Source organism: Oreochromis aureus, linkage group 3 (genome assembly GCF_013358895.1).
Source record: "Oreochromis aureus strain Israel breed Guangdong linkage group 3, ZZ_aureus, whole genome shotgun sequence".
NCBI lineage: Eukaryota > Metazoa > Chordata > Actinopteri > Cichliformes > Cichlidae > Oreochromis > Oreochromis aureus.
This window is the reverse complement of record NC_052944.1, coordinates 127449393-127471589: the sequence shown is the minus strand read 5'-3', so window position 1 is coordinate 127471589 and position 22197 is coordinate 127449393. Positions and strand designations below refer to the sequence as shown.

General features: G+C 45.0%; 1 long non-coding RNA gene across 1 annotated transcript; it reads left to right on the top strand.

Moving 5' to 3' along the window:
* The first annotated feature begins 19848 nt into the window (after window positions 1–19848).
* Window positions 19849–20468, top strand: LOC120438060. Its single transcript, XR_005611638.1, has 3 exons — window positions 19849–19891; window positions 20092–20152; window positions 20329–20468. It is a non-coding gene; the product is annotated as an uncharacterized LOC120438060 (long non-coding RNA).
* The last annotated feature ends 1729 nt before the right edge of the window (window positions 20469–22197 follow it).

Here is a 22197-nt window from a genome sequence, read left to right as displayed (position 1 = left end):
AAAGTCACTGCATTGTAGTTTTATTCAGGCCCCTTCAGTCTGTGATCGCTGGTGTTTTTCATTGTAAATGCTACTATTACAAATGTCACAAATATTAGTGTATGTGTGTGTTATTGGGTAATAAACTAAAAGAACAGAATCTACCAGCACCTCACTGATTTCTGCTTAGAATAACAAAAAAGCAATAAAGCTCTGATTCGTTTTGTTGATCTTGTCTCCCTTACGCTTGATTTCAGACTGAGTGGCTGTAAGCTGTCAGACAGAAGCTGTGAAGCTCTGTCCTCAGTCCTGAGCTCCCAATCCTCCCGTCTGACAGAGCTGGATCTGAGTAACAACAACCTGCAGGATTCAGGAGTAAAGCTTCTGTCTGCTGGGATGAAGAGTCAATACTGCAAACTGGAAACGCTGAGGTCAGATCAAGCGGTATCAATTTTTTTCATCAATTAACGTCATTTAATCAATTTCATTTGGAAAAAATTAACGTTGAGCCTGTGTGTATGTATTTTTTTAATGAATCCATCCAAGTCACAGTAAACTGTCACATTTGTCTTTTGTAACATAAGGCAATAAGGATTCCAGCATGTCCTGAAACAGTGTTGAAATATTGTAAATGTAGTAGCTCCTCATGGCACCATGAATATACTTTAACACAAGTGTTTCATGTCTTCTTGTCATCATTATTTCAGACTGAGTGGCTGTGACCTGTCAGACAGAAGCTGTGAAACACTGTCCTTAGTGCTGAGCTCCAAGTCCTCTAGTCTGAGAGAGTTGGACCTGGGTAACAACAACCTGCAGGATTCAGGACTGAAGCTTCTATTTTCTGCAGTGGAAAGTCCAAAGTGTACACTTGGAATTCTCAGGTCAGGATTCTGATTCTTTTCTGATGATGATTTAAAACCTGAGTCACATCGATAAATGGCTCACTCATTTACAACAGACATGATTTGTCAAATCACTTTATATCTAACCCAAAGGTCCTGTATTTTACTACTTTGACACCTCCCAAAATTTATCTAAGAGAACGTATATTTTCAAGTTTCAGCGCAAAAATACTAATCTGATTTTTTTTCCCTGAATCATGTGTGTACGCTCCTGCTTGAAGCTCTAGCAGCCTGTATCAGTGAATGAAATTGCTGCCCCTGTCAGGAAGAGGTCTGAGTGACACACAAAACAGCAAATATGAGCACTGCATGTGTCTGAGACTACACAGATACAGACCTGAATGAGACACTAACTTTATCTGTGAGAGATAACTTTTATTATTAAATATACTTAATTTCTCATCTGTGTAGAGAATGTAGAGTTTGACATGCTAATATTACAAAATGCAAAATCACACTGAGTCACAAAGAAATTGTTCTGGAGTATTTATGGTTCAGCTGATGAACTTGTTCAAATAAACCAGTAATTTACACAGAAACAGCACAAGTGAAACTTTTTCAGGGGACTTACCACTAAGCTACACCTCACTGCAGCATTAAAAACTGTTGATCACAGTGAACACATTGTTAATATTCTCTCACATTAACATTATTCATGTAGTTCCACAGGGTCCACTGCTGGGACCAATCCTTTTGATGTTATAATGTCTGCAGACTACATTTAGATAGTGACATTAAAATGTATTCAGTTGAATGACTGTCCACAGAGTCTGAGTCAGATAGATGGAGACTATAGATTTAGTCTGGATGGATAATCAGTGTAAGTATACTAGGAGTTAAAGGACATCTTTACACAGCACACATCTGGTGTGGTAGACCGCAGCTTCTATGGACAATGTGTTGCTATGATTAGTGCCCGTGCTGTCTTTCAGTTCAGGTTTGTCGAGCCTCTGGTAGGATTTTTGAATGTCAGACACTTTTTAATATGACCTGTGTAAAAACAAATCAGTAAACCCATGAAGCTGAAGTAAGATGCACAATTTGAAAAGTGGGGCATAAAAAATGTTGCTGCTTTCTGGAAAGTGCGTCTAAGAAGACCCAATGGAGAAAGTGAAGAGAAAAATCAAAGATTAAGAAGAAGAAAATGGCAGAGGCAGTTTCTCTTGGACTGCCTGCAGATGGGGCAAGACTGTAGAAGCAGGGATGATTGGAGCAAATGTAAAGAGGCCATATGATAAATCAGGAGATGAATACTCTGGTATTCTGGGGATAGTGGGAGTGAGAGGGAGAGATGCCAGTAAGTGATTTCAAGGATAAATTTCAGAGAATCAAAAGTAAGTGGGGAAGTAAAAACATGTGGGCAGACCCATAATTAGGCCAAAGACACATTAAAGGAATTATTACAGGTTTAGAAACAGGGATGGATATGAAGGAGCTCAGCATGAATTTCCATTGAGGAAAAAATAGCAACGAGCATCAGAGGTGAGGAAGCAGTTAGGAAAACTAAAAGGATGCACGGGCAGGAATACTGCAGTACTTTAGGAAGAACTACACCAATTCAGAATGTGTGGAGCACAGTTAAGAACATGAATGCAGACAGGAAACAACAGCAGCTCTCATAAAGTAAATTCAGACTCCTCCATTAAATGCAGCTGGTTGAGTTGAAAACAATGGAGAATGATTCTGTTAAGTTGTTTATTCTCTATAGAAATGGAGCAGAAGGAGCACGTGCAGAGCTGGACGTGGGCTGTATATACATGCGTGTATCTGTGCTGTCTGTGAGCAGAGAAAACAAAGCGCTTTTGATTCTCCCACAGTGAGTGAAATATAAATGTAGTTTACATAATACCTATTAAACAGTTACAATAATAATGATACTGTTAGCTTCAACAACAACTCCTCTCGACACACATTAACAGGCCGTGCAATAAACTAATAACCATGAAGGTCCTGACAGGTAATAAACCTGTTATTACTGACAGTGGCTTCATAAACGCACTGATGGAAATGTCCAGTGCATCATAAGCCAGCCAGTCCTGTTACTGCTGTTAACTTCTTCACCAGAAAGTGTCACCATCAGGCTTCAACAGCAGTTCACAGTATTAATAGTATTAATGAGCTACAGGTAGTGTGGATGGGAAAATGTAGAGATGCTGGGCAAACAATTTGATCAAATCCACAGTGGGAATAATTGAAGTGATGACGTCAGAGAGAACAAAAGTGAATCATATTGAAATGTTAAATCAGGAAAATCCTGGAGAGGAGGATGGTTCTAATGTTCAGTTTGTAATGTTTGAATTCAAAGCAGCTCTTAAATGCATAAAAATGACTCCACCTGGGAAGGATCAGGTGTGTTACATCATGATGAAGCAGTTAGAGGATGCTCTGCTGCTCTTCTATAATAGAATATATCAGGAAGCTGGAAAGAACTGTGAAAGCAGGGAAAGACCCACTAAGACCACAGGTTATAGGCCTACAGCTCTAACATCTCATCCAGGGAAAGTCATGGAAAGAAGGACAGTGGACAGACTGATGTATGTGACTGAAAGAAGGCAGCTGTTTGCACCTTCTCAGCAGGGGGAGGAACACCATGGACCCAGCAGTCAGTTAGAGTCAGAGATGAGGAAAGCTCAGTGCATCAGGAGATGAGGTGTGGTTTGTATCAGCCAACTTAAATGATGGAAATGAATGAGCTGTTCCTGGTTAATATTCTGTGTTTGCTCACAGTATCACAGACCCAGGCCTAATCTGTCATCTGTTAACACGTCCAACATCTCCTCATTTATTGGTGGATAATCCACTAACATGTTTTAATGCACAAGTTCATGTGATTTCTGTGTGCTGATAACATCCAGTCTGTTCTGTGTGGAAATAAAATAAATGAAACCAGACGAGGTCATTTCTGGAGAAGTTGTGGTGGGATTGTTGCTCCTGCAGGACTCTGTCTGTGGCTCGCTGCTGCTGATACAAAGTTGGAGGTAAACAGGTCGCTAAAAAAGCTGAAGGGAGACGGCTAATAAACAAGTGACTCGCCACTTTATTAGGTCATAGGTGTACTGTACCTGAGACAGTGGCCACTGTGTACCTAATAAAGTGTCAGCCATGGTAAATGTGTTTCCAAGAGGAGAAAAGCAGCTGGCAGCAAAGGCAGGGAGGTGTCCTTTCCACCTAAACAGGAGAGGAATATAAAGATAATGAAGGTCACAGTTTGAATCAGTCATGTTTCATTCAACACAGTGATGTACTGATCTAGGATCAGTCCAATCATCAGCAGTTTGATCCACGGATGGATTGAAGTGTATCTGTGAAAATGTTGGACTGTTCCTTTCTCAGTGTGTAACAGTGTGTGTATGAGAGCCATGTAATGTCCATGTGTGCATGCTGACTGTGCTGCTCTGACCCCTCCTCCTTTCAGGGTGGAGCCTGCTGGAGTCCGATGGTTGAGACCAGGTCTGAGGAAGTGTAAGTGTGTTTTTAATGGGATTCATGAAAACAAAGCAGCACACATTCAACCATCTTCATCATGTCAGGAGTCATCATCAAAGTGTCAATCAATGAACAGATGATGGATCAATAACTGCAGCTGGATTGTGTTTGTTCTCTCCATCAGATTCCTGTCAACTCACAATCGACACAAACACAGTGAACACAAAGCTCCAACTGTCTGACAACAACAGGAAGGTGACACATGTGTGGGAGGTTCAGTCATATCCTGATCATCCAGACAGATTTGATGTTCATCAGCTGCTGTGTAGAAATGGTCTGACTGGTTGCTGTTACTGGGAGGTCGAGTGGAGAGGAGACGTTTATATATCAGTGAGTTACAGAAGAATCAGAAGGAAAGGACGCAGTAAAGACTGTGTGTTTGGGCGCAATGATCAGTCCTGGAGACTGTACTGCTCTGATGATGGTCCAAATTCTGTCTGTCACAATAAGACCTACACATCCATCTCCTCCTCCTCCTCCTCCTCCTCCTCCTCTGTCTCTAACAGAGCAGCAGTGTATGTGGACTGTCCTGCTGGCACTCTGTCCTTCTACAGAGTCTCCTCTGACACTCTGATCCACCTCCACACCTTCAACACCACATTCACTCAAACTCTTTATCCTGCGTTTACAGTCGGTCGTGGTGCCTCAGTGTCCCTGTGCTGAGTGTAAAGAGTGTCTCCTGTTAGAGAAACACTCTGACTGTTGAACAGATAGTTCAGTCTGTACATGTCTGTCTCTTTCACTCAGAAACACGTTTTCACATTCATGGATTCAATCAGTTGATGTTTGAAACTCTTCTAAATGATTCCTTGTAAACTTCTTCCTCTTCAGTCACAAACAAACAGGAAGTGATGTCACATGTGTTCCTGTCCACACAGCAGAATGAGTCTATTGCTGACAGTGATGTACAAACAGAGTGAGCATTTCTGAGGCCCAAAATAAACTGAGTAGTTCACTGAATGAACACTGTGAGCTCAGTTCCTTCATCATTAGTATGGATTATATATGTATATGTATTATATTAGTATCATATATATCAGGTGCTGCTGGTTTCAGTCATTGTGCAAATGTGCTGTTTGTAAGGTTGTAAAGCTGCAGTCAGCTGAGACTGAAGAAGTCACCTGATCAGTGAGCAAACGTTTCTGAAAACGTCCAGATGAACAGAATCAACCTTTTGGGATCAGCCAGCAATGCAGCATCATTGTTGTTCAGGTTCAGAGGTTTGCAGGAATGAACTGATGACCAGAAACAGCTGCAAAGTCCAATCAAATACCAGCTGTGATGTGAGCGTGCCTGGCTCTGAGGCACTTGGGTCAGCCTCTGTTGTTTAGAAGTGTTACAGACTGTGAATGACACAGACCTGTCAGTTTCATGTTTGTCTGTAACACAGCTCAGGGGCTCCATGCTGAACGCATCCATCCAGTGTTATTGATCCAGGACTAATACCAGCATTGGGATCAATACTACACAATCACATGTGTCCACGTGATGGATTTGACCAGCTTTATTCATTAATGATCAATCAACTTATTTACTGCATCTGAGTCCAGCTTCATTTAAGTGATCCAACCATGAAAATGACATCAGTCCTACAGAAGCACTTAATGCTAACAGGAAGTCATTTATTAAGGTGGAATAACACAGAGAGACACAACCACTCACAGTTAACCTGACCCCACTAACTGCATGTGTTTGGACTGTGGGAGGAAGCCGGAGTACCGGAGAGGACGCACACAAACATATAATTTCATCATTCCAGTTTATAAAATTATGAATTATCTTGATTTTCTTTAATCGTTTCAATTATTATCAGCAAAATAGTTCCATGTTTAATCATCTAGTAATGTAACCCCGCCTCCTCCGCTGCATACTTGGTGTTACCCAACCAGCTTTCTCTACCAAACCTTCACTGTTTGCTGTATGTTTGTTAGCGCAGTCGCTGGTGCCAGAGGCTGCCAGTGACTTCAGTCTGAGGGTTTGAAGTTTCCATGTCTGTGTGATGTGTGGTGTGAAGGCTGCTGGTTAAACTGGGACTCACTGTTTAAAGCACTGAGTGCTCATAGAGAGATGCTCCATGAGTCCCAGTACAGACTACAAACATGGTGGAAACTTAGCTTTGATATCCACACACTCTGCACGTCTGTGAGTAACTGTGATGAAGATGTGCAGAGATCTGTGTACAAACAGGAGGAAGACTGTAAAGACTCTGTGCTTCTAACAGCCTCTGTTAACATATGTGAGGCTGTTTGTTGTTGTTGCCATGGAGCTTTTCACTGTTTGGGTCAGCAGGTCATGTGATCAGGTTTGTTCTGTGAAAGCTGGACGATGGTTCAGTGTCAGGGTTTGTTTGCATTCATCAATAAATATCTAAATATATCAAAGACTCCATGTTTGTTCTTTCATCATGTGACCTCTGCTCATCCATCTCTGTGTGTATCAGGATACATTTAGTTCATAATACACAGAAAAATCAGAGTTATTACCTGTAATAAATGTGAAAGTAAAGATTCCTGCAGTGATAACAGAGAGGTGAAACATGAGGTTGGAGTCCTCGTCAGCATTCAGAAGAGCTGCTGTGAAACCCTGAGTACTCATGACAGACTCTGATGGCACAAACACATCATGATTCAAACAGAAAGACAAACATGGAGCTCCTGATCCTCCTGCATGAGAACAAGCTGACATGAGCGCTGTGTCTGAGAGTGTCTCCCTGTCACAGTGACAAGAACACAGCTGCTGCTCACAGTCATTAAACTGACCTGAGGTCAGCTGCTAGGACGTCTCTGTGCTCCTTACATATGAACCATGTGACCTCACATCAGTGCTGTGGATGACTGTAGTCATAGAAGAGTAGAGCTGTAGCAGTTGGTGTGAGGAGGAGGAGGAGGTGGTGTATTCTAGTTAACGCAGTACTGAAACACTCCAGCAGAGGGCGCTGTTAAGTCCTTATTGTAACACAGTTACTGTGTGCAGTTATACTTCATACATAATCTGCACTTATTTCCATCAGACATGCTGTCAGTAAATGATTGGTTTCTATTGATTCTACTTCCTGTTGACTAGTTTGATGACAGTGAAACAATCACAGCTGATTGTGTGATGATGTAAACTGTCACTGTTACATTCAGTGTGTGTGACATCATGTTAGTGCAGGCTGATAACAGCCTGGTTATGATGCTGTTAGAAACACATGAACGTGTCCATAGATCAGTGTGTGTTTAACATGAGAGCTTCAGCCCTGCTGATGTGTTCAATAAAGACATGCAGGAAAACTGATGAGACTCTGAAATAACTCTTTATATTTATAATGTAACTCTGCATCAAAAGAACAACAAAGGATCCCAGACAGGTTTATGTCAACAAAGACGATTCTGATGTTTCTGTGTTTCTAACAGTTTGACATTATTAGTAAACAGACTGCAGTGAACAGGATTTATAAAGAGCTTATATATAAAGATATGACAGCTGTTTGTTGATCACTCTGTGTTTGGACCTGATCAGTCCAGCTGTTTACTTGAAATATGTTCATTTACCTGTGACGTTATATTTATGTTCTTGTCTCTGTTGAAAAACACATTTTAATGTCCCTCAGATTTTTCTCCCAGATGAATAAATATAAAATGACACAAACTGACTGCAGCTACTTTTTGTCCTTTCTGTCAGAAACCTTCATGTGACTCATGAGAGACACGTTTCAGCTGTTTGTGACAGATCAGAGGCCAACAAGTCATTTATAACACTTTCCATCATTGTTTAGCACAAACACATGTTGACACAGCAGCGGGGCCGCAGTGAGAGTCAGAGCCAGGAGATACAAACTCCTGTTTGACCACAGCCTCAGTTTGTTCCTGCACTTCAAACACTTCCTGTTGTTGACTGGGTGGAGTCAGGAAGCCAGCGAGGCCCTGCAGGACTGAGACTGCAGACTGGGACGTGCTCTGTGATGGAGATCAACAGCATCACTGACTGTTTCTGTGAGGACACCATCATCCCAGCAGGGCTGTTTCCCAACAACAAGCCCTGGACCATCAGAGACCTGAAGCTGCTGCTGAATGAAAGAAGAGGATCTTCAGGTCTGGAACAAGGACGAGCTGAGAGTGTTAATAACGTTACTAATGTTCAGCTACACTTTACTAGGTCACATCTGTGACACACGTCACTTAAATAAAGAAGGAAATATTGGCTCTGTTTTATCTGCTGGGCCCAAAAGTGACTCCCGTATTTAAACTGCTATGAATAACTTGTTGGTCTATAATATGTGAAACATGTGTCAAATGTCTCCATCATGAAAGATATCAGGTCATCTTGAGCCACAAAAACATTCCTATCATGAGGTAGAAGCTGGAATCAGTTTGTTGCAGAGGGACGTTTATATATCCCATATTTATCCAGTTAAAGTCACATTGAAATTCAAAAATGTCTTTTCAAGAGTCGTCTGTCCAAGAGGAGCAGAAACAAATATAACAACAGTTATTTAAGCTGTTTTAAAGGCCACAAAGGAGCAGATTGGTTATAATGCAGCTGCTTCACAGGAATAAAGATGAAACACTGTTTTTATTTCATGTGTAACACCTTTCAATCATGTGTTGACTAAAGTCTATTGACCAGTATAAGTAAAGACATCACACACACACACATGGAAACACTGAAACCTGTTTTTGGTGCAGCAGCGGTCCCAGCTGCTCGCCTTTATCTAGACTGGGTCGGCTGCTTATCTCAATATAATCAATGTTTAAAGTTCTCAGTGTTTCTGTGTTGCTTCAGATAGGATCTCCCAGCATCATCACTGTGCTGTCCAATCATTGTGTGCTAGGTTACCCTTATAGTGCGATGTGTGTTTGCACAAAGAGAAGCATGTGTGTCAAATATAAATAAGCACAGAACAGAAAAAGCTGCCAGTTTCTTCTATTTAGAGTCAAGTTAGTGTTTTGTGTCTTTGTTTGAGGCCTAATGTCAAGCAGAGGTGTGTGTAACTGGACTGGTCTGTTATATGTGTGTCAGGATTTGTGTCGTGGATGAGAGAAGGAGGACCCAAACGCTGGACTCACAGGTAGGTGAAGATTGGTGTTTTATTGTCGACGGAGTGAACAAACAGAACAGAAGTAGGAAACGGCTGGCTGGACGACTGACTGAATGAATGAAAGACTGACTGGCTGACCTGACGGAACTGAACAGAGGACAACCTAACAGCGACGAGAACAACATCACAATAACATCAATGACACGACACTGGACTGGTTGAACTGAGGAACATAAATACACAGGCTGAGTGATGAGTGATTAGAAACTGGTGAGTACACAGCTGAACATAATGAACTAATGATAAATGGGAAGAGGACTGAACATAATGCACATGGACCAAGGTTAACACAATAAAACAGGAAGTGAAACAGGCAGAAGATAAACAGTGAACATGAACTGAAAATACTGGGTCAACGACCCAGAAACCCTGACAGTACCCCCCCCTTCAAAGGCCGGCACCCGACGGACGAAAGAAAAAAACCGAGACAGGGCGGGCGGAGGGGGCCTAGGACGGAGGGACGGAGTCCAAAACAAAGACAGTTCTGGTGGGCGGCCACGCGGCCGGTGGCCGAGACGAGACGGTTCAGGTGGGCGGCCACGCGGCCGAGACGGTTCAGGTGGGCGGCCACGTGGCCGAGACGGTTCAGGTGGGCGGCCACGCGGCCGAGACGGTTCAGGTGGGCGGCCACGCGGCCGAGACGGTTCAGGTGGGCGGCCACGTGGCCGGTGGCCGAGACGAGACAGTTCAGGTGGGCGGCCACGCGGCCGAGACGGTTCAGGTGGGCGGCCACGTGGCCGGTGGCCGAGACGAGACGAGACGGTTCAGGTGGGCGGCCACGCGGCCGAGACGGTTCAGGTGGGCGGCCACGCGGCCGAGACGGTTCAGGTGGGCGGCCACGTGGCCGGTGGCCGAGACGAGACAGTTCAGGTGGGCGGCCACGCGGCCGGCGGCGACGCTGGAGGTGATCTGGTGGGCGGCGAGGAAGACGGCGGCGGCCACTGAGGAGGTCTGGTGGGCGGCCGCGAGGAAGACGGCGGGCGGCCACTGAGGAGGTCCGGTGGGCGGCCGCGAGTAAGACGGCGGCGGCCGCGAGTAAGACGGCGGCGGCCGCTGAGCTGGTCCGGTGGTCGACCACGCTGGCGATGACGTCCAGCTGTTGGCCTGGAAAGTGGCCAGCGATTCCGAGGTGCAGGCTCGGGCGGCGGCGTGGCAGCCGCAGGACCAGGTGAAGCTGAGTCTGGACCAGGCGGAGCAGAAGCCGAGGCCGGGCCAGGCGACTGCATGGGAGCCGGCGGTGACGGAGCAACAGCTGCAGAGTCAATAGGCGCGGGAGCCTCTGGCTGGAGACAGGCAGGGCCAGCGGGCGCGGGAGCCCCTGGCTGGAGACAGGCAGGGCCAGCGGGCGCGGGAGCCCCTGGCTGGAGACAGGCAGGGCCAGCGGGCGCGGGAGCCCCTGGCTGAGGAGCGGCCGGGCCAGCGGGCGCGGAGACCCCTGGCTGAGGAGCGGCCGGGCCAGCGGGCGCGGAGACCCCTGGCTGAGGAGCGGCCAGGCCAGCGGGCGCGGAGACCCCTGGCTGCGGAGCGGGAGAGCTCACAGCTGGCTCTGGATGCTGTGGCTGCAGGTCCGGGAACAGAACAGGTTGGTGGATGGGTGACTGGGCGACAGAAGGCTGGGCGACAGACTGAACAGGCTGGAGGATGGGCGACTGGGGAACAGGAAAAGACCGGAGAGGACGAGACTGGAGGACAGGAGACTGAGCTATAGGGGACTGGAGGACAGGAGGAGACTGAACTACAGGGGACTGAACTACAGGGGACTGGAGGACATGAGCAGACTGAACTACAGGGGACTGGAGGACATGAGCAGACTGGACTACAGACTAGAGAGGAGCAGACTGGACTACAGACTGGAGAGCAGGAGAGTGAACTGACTGGAGTGGAAGCTGAACAGCAGGAGAGTGAACTGACTGGAGTGGCGGCTGAACAGCAGACGAGGGAACTGACTGGAGTGGCGGCTGAACAGCAGACGAGGGAACTGACTGGAGTGGCGGCTGAACAGCAGACGAGGGAACTGACTGGAGTGGCGGCTGAACAGCAGACGAGGGAACTGACTGGAGTGGCGGCTGAACAGCAGACGAGGGAACTGACTGGAGTGGCGGCTGAACAGCAGACGAGGGGACTGACTGGAGTGGGGATGCTAAGGGATGAACAGAGGTAGGCGAAGCTGACGACGGAGCTGAGGTTGGTGTGGCTGATGGCTGAGCTATAGACTGAGCTAGTGAGGGAGATAAAGCTACAGCCTGGGCTAGTAAAGCTGGTGCCTGAGCAGGGGACACCTCAGCTAGCCTAACCAGGGATAGAGCTAGTGCGTGAAAGGCTGGATCAGGCGGTGGATGAAGTGGTGGACTGATTGGTAAGCAGGCTAGCTCTTCCGAGCCTCCAGAGCATGAGGGCACTGGCTGGAGAGCCTCGGCTGGGCCTCTGGGATGGTCAGGTTGGATTCGGGCTGCCCTCAGCCTAGGTGCTGGGACAGGCACGGGAGGTGGCTGGACACCAGTCACCCCCACCCGAGAAACAGGAGCGGGTGTGGAGGTAGACTGGGTCACAGCTGCCCTCGTCCTGGGAGCTGGCACAGGTGTGGGTGTAGGCTGACTGATGGGAGTGGAAATAATGACTGGGTGAGTGATACTGACTGGTCTATCGGGTTTTATTCTGGTCCTTCTGCCACCACTATTTACAGTCTTTGGGGGAGCAGAGCAGAAAAAATCTTCCCAGTCCACTTCATCCTCTAGGAGGGAAGTTCCCCATGAATCAGTAATGAGTCCGTTATGCATTTTGAGTGAACAATTGGATGAAGGGTGTGGAAAACAGTCACTGGAACTCACCACCGGGGGTTGCTGAAAATAGTCCGTTTTATGTCGGCGTGAGCGCCGCTTTCTCCGGCAAGAGGAAGCGGGTGGGGTAAACAGCTGAGCCTCTGGGGCTGTAGCCTCCGTTGAGCCGAAGTGGGAGGTGTAGCCGCTGTGCCGTGGCGAGGCGGAGAGGCTGGAGAGTGAAGCGGCCGGCGGGCGAGCGAGGAGCTGAGTGGCGAGGGGGCGAGCGGCCGAAGCTTGGCCAGGGCCGCCCACTCTCCGCGGCGAATGCTCCGATGCAGTAGAGGCAGCAGGCGGAAGAACGCGGCATCCTCGAGGCCCGCCCAGAGCCAGGCGAGTCCCTACGAAGACGTGCTCTCTCTCAGTGAAGAGCCGCTGTTTCCCCCCGAGCTCCTCTGTCCAGCGAAGGAGCGCTGCCTCCTGCTGCTCAAAAGGTTCCGAGTCCGCTGGGTCCACAACGCGGGGTCGTGTCATTCTGTCAGGATTTGTGTCGTGGATGAGAGAAGGAGGACCCAAACGCTGGACTCACAGGTAGGTGAAGATTAGTGTTTTATTGTCGACGGAGTGAACAAACAGAACAGAAGTAGGAAACGGCTGGCTGGACGACTGACTGAATGAATGAAAGACTGACTGGCTGACCTGACGGAACTGAACAGAGGACAACCTAACAGCGACGAGAACAACATCACAATAACATCAATGACACGACACTGGACTGGTTGAACTGAGGAACATAAATACACAGGCTGAGTGAGGAGTGATTAGAAACTGGTGAGTACACAGCTGAACATAATGAACTAATGATAAATGGGAAGAGGACTGAACATAATGCACATGGACCAAGGTTAACACAATAAAACAGGAAGTGAAACAGGCAGAAGATAAACAGTGAACATGAACTGAAAATACTGGGTCAACGACCCAGAAACCCTGACAATGTGTGAAATGTGTGCTTCTCTTCAGCATCATCTTCGTCACTGCTGATTCCTTTGTGTCATCATGTGTTGAGAAGAGAGAACAGTTATAACGGAGGAGCAACAGGAAGCCCTGAAATCTGCATCCAACAAGGAAGTGTTGGCTCACCAGTGATCCCAGCAGAGCCACTGGTTTGGCTCCAGTTGTTATAGATTCAGTGATGTTGTTGCTACAGATACATGTTAGCATCTTTATTGTAGTAAAGTCTTGTAATGTGAAGCTAGAAACAAGGCAGGAAACAGCTCCATGATCTGATCTTAATGATGTTGTTTTTATTTCTGTCTTTCAGAACTGGATTGAAACTATCAAAGGTCTAAAACAGCCTCAACCCTCCCAAAGACAAACTTTACACACGTCATCTTTCAGCTACAATCTTTGTTGCAGGGATCTTCTGCCAAACAAGGCTGAGAGAAGATTTCTTACAGCTGTCATGTTGATGCTGTTTCAATCTTTGGGCAAACACACTCATATATTAGGGCTGATATCAGGGCTGCACAAGTTCTTTGTGATCATGAATAATAGAAGTGTGCCTGTTGAAGATCATGTTTCTACATGATTATATGTCCTGTTATTGTTCTGTATTATATTCAGCTTTCAGCATCCTTTCCCAGCCCCTGTTACACCATCCATACAAAGCCAATCTGACTGTGAGCCAATGTGTTTGATAGTTTGTGTTGGATCAATAGATTTGACAGACTTGGTTCTCATCCAGAGGGAAACAGTCCAAATTCAGATCTAATGAAATGATGGAGGCTGTTTCCTACCACGGTGCTAATGTGTGACTAACAAGGCTCATGGTCTCCAGCAGACAAGCGCCTGGAATGAGGTGAGCTGAGTGTTGCTTTGGTGGGTCTGTGCCCACGTCATGCATCAGGATTCATATTGGCAATAGTTCATATCTCTGTTCTTTAGCCTTCATCACAAAGCTGTGAAGGAAAACAAACATCTAACAGGATTTGATGGATGCAAAGTCCACTGAGCTCTTTGTCATTTACAAACTTGTCCAACCAACAAGAGCACAGATGAAAAACACAGTGACACTTAAAGGATTTTGCCATATATGAGCATAGATTACTTTCATATAGATTTTCAATGCAGGCTTTTGGTGAGCCGCTGGGTTCTGTCTAATAATCATCTCAGCATTTTACAATAGAATAGCTCTTTATTAGCTCTTCATTTATTGTTATTGGACATGAAACAAGGAAGCTGTGTTTCTCATTGGATGTTAGTTTCATGTTCATCAGGATCATTTTCTAAAGAGCTGATATTTAGACCATTTACTGCACTGGCTGCACATTCTGTCTGCAGAAATGGAAATTTCATTTCATTTCGTTTCTTTATTTATTATTATTATTATTATTATTATTATTATTATTGTTGTTATTATTATTATTATTATTATTATTATTATCATTGTTTGTACAACTCTTGAGATTATCTTCAAGAGAATTCCATATTCTTATACCTTTAACTGTCTGACACAAGTAACGCGTTACTGCCCATCTCTGATCACAAGCGATGGAGGCACCACTTGTAGAACTTTGGCTCATCTGAGCCTTTTGTGTGACCTCACAAATTATCACAAACACAACATTCGTGAAAAGAGTTGGATGGACATCACTGCTCAGTTGCAGCTGCCTGGTAAGTCCATGTTCCTCATTAGCAGTTTAGCAAAGTTGATGGTGGTTGTGTGTGAGTGAGAGACAGAGAGAGAGATTCTGTGTTATAAGCTTCATGTTATGGACGCACAGTGTGAGCACTCAGGTCGCAGCAGAGCATCGGACCGTAGAGTGTGAGACCTGCATCGTGACCTATGACCTTCTAACCCCTGAGATTTGGTTGTTTGAGCACGAGCTGAATAACGCAACTGAAACACTCCCACAGCGTGTGCCCAGCTTTACAGAGAGTTCATACTCTAACTGCTAGCAGCATTTAGTTACTCAGCATATATTTAATCCTTATTATCTGCTCCTCTCACCTCTGTTTACCTCTGACAACAAGAAAATTTAGCCAACAGTTTATTAGCTTTGGTGAAATTATGAACAGGCATCAGTGCGGTCACCTATACTGTCCTTTCAAGATTCTTTACTTGTCACGTGCACAGTTATACAAGTACAACATGCAGTGAAATGTATCCTGACGCGCTCCTCGACTGTGCACACAGAGACAGAACATTATATACATAAAGTGAATATATACAGGAGGACATTATGTGCAGTTAGTAGCATTTAGCTTTAGTGCTGAAGCAGCAGGACCAGTTCATCTGGAAAAAACAGGCGTTCATTGGCTCGTAAAACAATGCTTCAGATTCCTGGGCATCAACATCAGCAGGATCTGAGCTGCTCACCATGTTGGTGTGAAAAGCAGCAAGACAGCAGCTCTTCCTGCAGCACCTGAGAAGATTCAGCATGAACCCAGAATACTAACAAATCCTGCACCATTGAGAGTATTCTGACTGCTGTATCACCACCTGGTACGGCAGCTGTAACGCTCTGGACTGCAAAGCTCTGCAGAGGGTGGTGAGATCAGCACAGCATCAGCAGGACTGAACTGGCAGCCATGCAGGATCTACAGACAGCGCTGCATGAGGAAGACACAGCGGATCCTCTCTGATCCCGGCCACAGACTTTTCACGCTCCTGCCGTCCAGCAGGCGCTTCAGGAGCATCCAGACCCGCACTACCAGACACAGGGACAGTTTTTACCCACAAGCCATCAGGCTTTTGACCTGCTGACATTCTGCAATCACCACTACACACTCACTACAACTACAGGACTCTGCACACTGTCACTTCAACTAATGCCACTTGCACAAGTTTAGCACGAACTGTAAATACCAACTTGTCTTAAATTCCCGAAATATTTAATACTTTGTCTTTTTTTCGTTATTATCATTATTATTATTATTATTATTCTCTGTTATTTTCTCCATGATATAACTGCACACTCTCTACATGCTGATGTAAAGCTGAGGACCAAAGAGTTTCATTCTAGATAAATGTGGCTGCTCTGTTTATCTGTACATCACAATAAAAGCTGAAACTTGAAGCTTTGCCGAGCACCAAAGTCTTTTGGACTGTCACTGATATCAGTGCTGTTATTCAACTTATTTACTGTTTTACAGGAAAATGTATTGAACATGTTAAAGAGCTAAATCCTGACGTCACAGATGAAGCAAACAATCAGTCCAGACTGAGTTCTTCATCGTTGGTACCATTGCTTTGTTTTTAGGCAGCAGCAGTGAAACCTGAAGAAGACAAAGTGTAAATGTTGATGAAGGTTAAACTTTGCCAGCACGTCTCCTCTGCTGCCAACGATGCAGAGAGATGTTAGTGAAGTTTAGACCTTTGACCCACAGGAAGGTTTTTAAAGACACAATGATCAGGTTAGTGAAGCATGATAAACTGAGCTGATCAGTCATTGTTCAGGTTTTTGTCAAACATGTAATCAGACTGATTTGTGTTTGTGTTGGATTGAAACATTTGTGAGTCCTCAGAGGTCACAGTGTGACACACTTGCATCCACTTCCTGTTTGTGTTCAACACGTCACACAGACCTGCAGCTGCCTTACAAATAAGCTTTACTGTGTTCAGGATGATGTCAGCAGGTTACAGGAGAATCCGTCAGTCTGTAACTGTTGGAGGATCAACATCAGAGTCTGAGATTAATGACATGAAAGTGCTGACAGGTGATCTGCCAGCAGGTGTGAACAGGTGAACCTGTGAGCTTCACATTTCTGTGTTTTCATCACTCGAGTCTGTTTAAAAAGCTGAAACTCTGATTCATTGCTGCAGTAAAACTCTGAGTATTAAAGTAAAGACGAGCTGCTTGAAGAACAGCTTGAGCTCATATTAATATGATACTGTGTACACAGTCTAATATTAATATGAGCTGTGCTTCTTATTAACATGGAGCACAGCTCATATTAATGAGAGTGCAGCCTCTACATGTACAAATATGTGATCCAGTCTTATTTGTTCAGTGTGAACGAGCACAGATACTGAATGTTTTCTTTCCTCCATCCTGCTCACTGAGCAGTGATGATGCATATTTGGAATAAGTGCACATCTAAAGTTCACAAACAGTGAAGCTGTGAACTCTGCAGTCACTCCATCATCTAAAGACACTGTGGATGTGACACAGAGAGGAAACTCAGCTTTTCTTCCTGCTCTTTCTTTCGCTTCACTTTCCTGTTAAACTTTGGAAGCACAAATCAAAGACAGTCAGAGGAACTCAGCCAGACCAGCTGCTGCTCCATCTACAGGTGGAGAGCACCACCCACGTGTCTTTAGGAGAACCAGAGTCACACAGTAACAGAGTGAAGAGCAGCAGATGAAGCACAGAGGACACAAAAAGGAAGGAAAGAAGGAAACAAAGTCCATCTGTGTCCTTTCAAACAAGCATCAAGGTTTCATATCTAATGAATATAAAGCTCGAACCAGCTGGAAACACACAGTTCATACAGAAGTGATTTGATCACAATATATATCAGGAAATCATTCAGTCTTCATGGATCCACATTGATGACATGGCACAGTTACATCCTGGTGTCACTGGTGTGTCGGGTTCCTGGTGTTCACCCAGTGTTTGCACTTGTTTCATGTTTATTCACCTGTTCACATTTCCTGTTTCCATGTTTGCTTCCTGTGTGTTATTAGTTCAGTTCTGTTCAGCTGTGTGTCCCTAATCATCATCATCAGCCAGAGTATTTAAACCCTCAGTGTCTCTCTGCTCAGCGTCATTGTTGATGTTAATGTGCTCGACTTTGTACGTGTGTTCGCTTCAGTCGTTTCAGCTCAGCCAGTCATCCTGTGTTCGTGATGATAAACACCAGCCTTCACCTACCTGTGAGTCCTTTCCTCACCCACACAGCAACCACTGACATGATGGGGACCACATGCTGTGGGAACTGTTCCCAGTTGGGCTTGCAAAGCGGCAGCTCTGCTTGGAAGTGTTTCCAGAAGCTGGAGGCCAACAGGAGCTGATTCAAAGTTGCACAGAGCCCATTTACATGCAGCCTAAGTTATGTTTGTTTGGTTATAACTGCCACATGTCCCCACATCACATGCAGCCAATCATAAAGTTACTCAGAATAGAGCTCAAGGATTTTACATTTGCACCATTTCATTCTTGTGATAGTTAAACTGAGTTATTAGGATAAAATCCTTTTCAAAACAGCCAAATTAACCTGCCATAAAAACAGGCATGTGTCTGACTGTGTCAGCTAAGTTATTAGTTACAACTCACCCAGATTTTTCATTGGCTGTCCTCTTACATGTGACCTTGGATACATTTTTGCTGAGTCAGAGTTTTCTATCAGATTGATCCACCCTGAGGTCAGAGGTCAGCTCTGTCTCACACAGTACAAACCACCAGCATCACTCAGTCTGCAAGTGTCACATTAGTCGACTGGTAGTGACGGTTGTGCCGATGCAGTGGATTTACCACATGTGAACTTACTGCAGTATTTAGACACAGATGTGCATTCAGATCCAACTGAGCCTGTCTTGGATCAGCACCACGAGCAGCCCTCTAACATCACACCTCAGCCTGTGCAATATTCACCTGTTAGTACTGAGCTGGAGATAAACTGAGCCTGTCAGCCACAGATCACTAAACTGTTGTCCTACAGACAACTCTGCAAACACATCTTTACATCCTGTCACACATCATTTGCACCTTTGGATGAACTTTAGCAAAGGTCACGTATTAAAAAACAAAAACAGCTGATTGTAAAGCCTGGCTGAGTGATAACAGACAGGTTTCAATATGTACACAAGGATCTCCACACAGAGCTACATGAATTCATATGGACTGAAATAAAAACAGTTTTACTGCAATAAGAGCTCCATAAGGTAACTCCCACTCCCAGCAACACACCCACTGTGTTTAAGGTGGACTGGATGAAGAGTTGTCAATAAGAACAAACAGATGAAGGTGAACGAATGCTCCAACATGTGAGATAAAGGCTCTGTACTTGTGCTGGTAGATGTCTGGGTCTGGGCTGATGTGGTTCTGATGTCCAGGTCATCCATAGACAGCCGTGCAGCACCGCGTACCTCATCACTCCAATCCTGTTTTAATCTACAAGGAAACCAAGAAGGCTCGCTGCTCTGTGCAAGCAAATATGTTTTTGAAAGGATTTCCTCAAACTACCAGTCTTTACATCTTGTACAAGCACATCAAACATTATCAGGAAATAATGCTTTTTTTCTTCTTTGAAAGCTGTGATGGTGCTTGGAGACGTAATTACAAAAGTAACGAGTTCAGCAGCAGCAGCTCAGAGCTGGAAGTACAAGTGTGGCAACATGTGGCCAGAGTGGTGACAGAGTTGAACACTAACCTCTGTTATGGTGGACAAATAATCCAGCTGCATTATTAAGGCTCCTCATGGATGTACAATACCTGCATCAGCAAAGGACAAGAATCCCAACTAGGAGTAGAGCCGAACCCGAATACAGTATTCAGAAAAGCATGAATAACGTGTTTTTATGAATACTTATTTCAAACAAATACTTTAAAAAATATTTGTATTCGGGAACAAGAACAACGTTATGTCAAAAAGTTGAGTTTCCTTAGTTACTCTGCTTTAATAACCTTTATTTAATCAGGACTGGGCAGCAGAACTATTACGGAGGCTTCTCCTCCACTCAGGTACGACACCACTCGAACAGCATGAAGCTCATCTTTGAGTTCATCTACAGTCTTGGACCAAATCAGAAGAAATAATCCTGAAGCTTTCATGTTGCTGCTTTTCTCTCAGATATGCAGACTTGTTTTAGCAGGCAGGATGTTTTTATTCTTTATTTACAAGATGAAATTGACTTTGGTCTAAAAATGTGTTGTTTTAACAGAACAGCCTTCTGTGCACCAACTACACGTAACAGCCTGTAAATAACAGCTCAGCTGCAGTCTGTAAGTTTCTACCTGTGATTTCTCTACTTTGTTTCTCTGAGATCATCTCTGTTAAACATATTTAACCTGTTTAACCTTCATTTAACCAGGAAGTGAAGGTTAGAAACTCTTTGTGAGAGTGTGTTGAAGTGACACAGGCAGTTTGAACTTCATGTCAAAATGAATCCATCCTGTAGGACACAGTGGAGGCTCTTCAGGCTCTCTGCTCCACCCTGGTGTTCAGTCCTGAAGGTTGGAGCACAGGGACAGTTCAGGCTCCAGCAGTCAGCTGACATTTGATCAGGGCAACAAACTGCTCCACCAGGAGGAGGCGCTGCAGGACGTGTCAGGAAAATCCAGGCTGGAGGTGAAGCTGCTTCAGTGCAGCTCAGTGACAGCATCATGTGACCAGATCCTGGTTGGTGTCAAACAGGCTTTCTTTGTTTCTTTGTACTTATAAAACATAAAGAAGCATTTTCACATGTAATAAATGTGTTTTCATAGACAACATTAGAGCTGACAGTAAGAACTGCACACAGTACAATTCTGTTTACACTAAATTAAAAATCAATAAAGTCACTTTGTGTCTACATGAGAATCAGAGAAACTTTCTTCATCCCAGAGGGAAACTGAGCTGTCGGAGCAGCAAACACACAACAAACATCAAGCACTGATAGGAAATGAGAAACACAGATATTGATGATAAATGTTAAGATAAATAGATAAATATAGAGATATAAATATAAAAGTGTCACGGTGTAGAAAAGTGACAGCAGGCTGCACTGAGCTGTGATTGGTTCTGTTTGTCTCCCAGATTTGTGCACCTACAACATCCCAACACCTGCTGATGTCCCCACTCTCAGTGTGAAAGTCCACACAGAGGTGGAGCCCACAGGTGGATCTGCCAGAGCCAGACTGACTGTGGAAATACATCCCTGTAAGTATGTGACAGGTTAGAGGAGAGTCTGTACCAGCGTGGAGTCACTGTGGGTGATGAAGAGCATGTGTGCACACACTGTTCAAACACAGCTACAGTGGGAAGGAGAAAACTACAAACATGGTGGTCCTGGATGTTCCCCACAGTGTGAGTCATTAGACTCTACCAACACGTCATGTGATCACTGTGATGATGTCATCTCCTCACAGCTCAAATGTGGCCTCCTGGTGAGTCGTGTTGAACCAAAGGAAGATCCTGTTCTGGTGTCCTTAGAGGAGGTCAGAGACGTCCACAGTGGGGACACCAGATGATGATCTTTGGTACAAACTGTGTCTGCGATTGTTTCTGTCTCGTCCAGTTATCAAAGGACACACCATCAACCACAGAGATCATCCAGGAGCTCCCAGTGGACGACCTGAAGCCAGCCGTGGTCCAGATCTATGACGACTACCAACCAGGTCCAAGTCTAACTAAGCTTTACTCCAACAGCTCACTGACACACTTCAGAGGATCCATCAGACTGAACAGTTCATACAAGCTGATGTTTCCATCAGTGGGACTCAGAGAAATGACACTTTCATAAATTTGGTTTTAGTCACTTTGAGTGGAAACAGGAAACAAACTGCATCCATTTGTGCTTCTTGCACCAGGATCCTCCTCGTCTCTCCCACAGCAGGAAGTTCAGCTCTGCTCTCATGAAGCAGCAGGAAGATGTGAGGCTCAGAGTGAGGACTGAGTACAGACTGATGGCACACACTCAGCCTTTTGCCACTGCATGCACAGCTGTGAGTCATGTGACACTCGTGCACTCGTGTTGATCACACCTCTCATTGCAGATAAGTGAACTCTCCCAGGGGCGACGATCACACACAGTGGTGTGAAAAAGTCTTTTCACTCAGTCATTTCTGACTGTTTTTATCACACAAATGTTCATGTTAGAGAAAGATAACACAAGTAAATAAATGATGATGTCATTGATTAAGGCACAAAGGTGATCCCAACCTACCTGAGCTGTGTGCAAAAGTAACTGTCCCTCTGCTTCAATCATGAATGAACTGTGATGAAGCACATTTGTTTCTAAAGCTGAGTTCAGTTTGACAAACACACTCAGCCTGATTACTAGAAGACC